The sequence below is a fragment of the Penaeus monodon genome, chromosome 28 (genome assembly GCF_015228065.2).
Source record: "Penaeus monodon isolate SGIC_2016 chromosome 28, NSTDA_Pmon_1, whole genome shotgun sequence".
NCBI classification, from domain to species: domain Eukaryota; kingdom Metazoa; phylum Arthropoda; class Malacostraca; order Decapoda; family Penaeidae; genus Penaeus; species Penaeus monodon.
This window is the reverse complement of record NC_051413.1, coordinates 35156880-35157251: the sequence shown is the minus strand read 5'-3', so window position 1 is coordinate 35157251 and position 372 is coordinate 35156880. Positions and strand designations below refer to the sequence as shown.

Sequence of the window (372 nt, the reverse complement as noted above, 5' to 3'; positions counted from 1 at the left end):
AACTTTTTTCCTGATGACACAAAAAAATTCAAAACTAAATTTTAAATTTTCAAAAAATTTAACTTACTCTACTCTAATGCTAACACTACACTAATAATTAATTGAAGACCAAATTCGTATCTAATAGCCCAACATTCCAATATCACTGAACTAGGTGAATATTCCAAAATGTTGAGCATATAAGAAAAATTGCAATCATTAGCATTTATCACATGCACAGTTTTGCCTCTCCTAATATCCAATCTCTACTTTCAGCTAACAACAGTATTCCAAAGGGGGGGGGAACTGTACTATGAAATTTTTCCAAGGATATTAGGGCTTCTGAAAACAATCCCAAATCAATTAACTACCAGCAAAAAAATAGGGGTATGT

The 372-nt window shown here is 31.5% G+C and overlaps 1 protein-coding gene across 1 annotated transcript in view; it reads right to left on the bottom strand.

Moving 5' to 3' along the window:
- The window catches only part of LOC119591556 (probable RNA-binding protein 19), a gene marked incomplete in the record, with an annotated part of 63063 nt that overhangs the window by 37021 nt on the left and 25670 nt on the right, over positions 1-372 (bottom strand).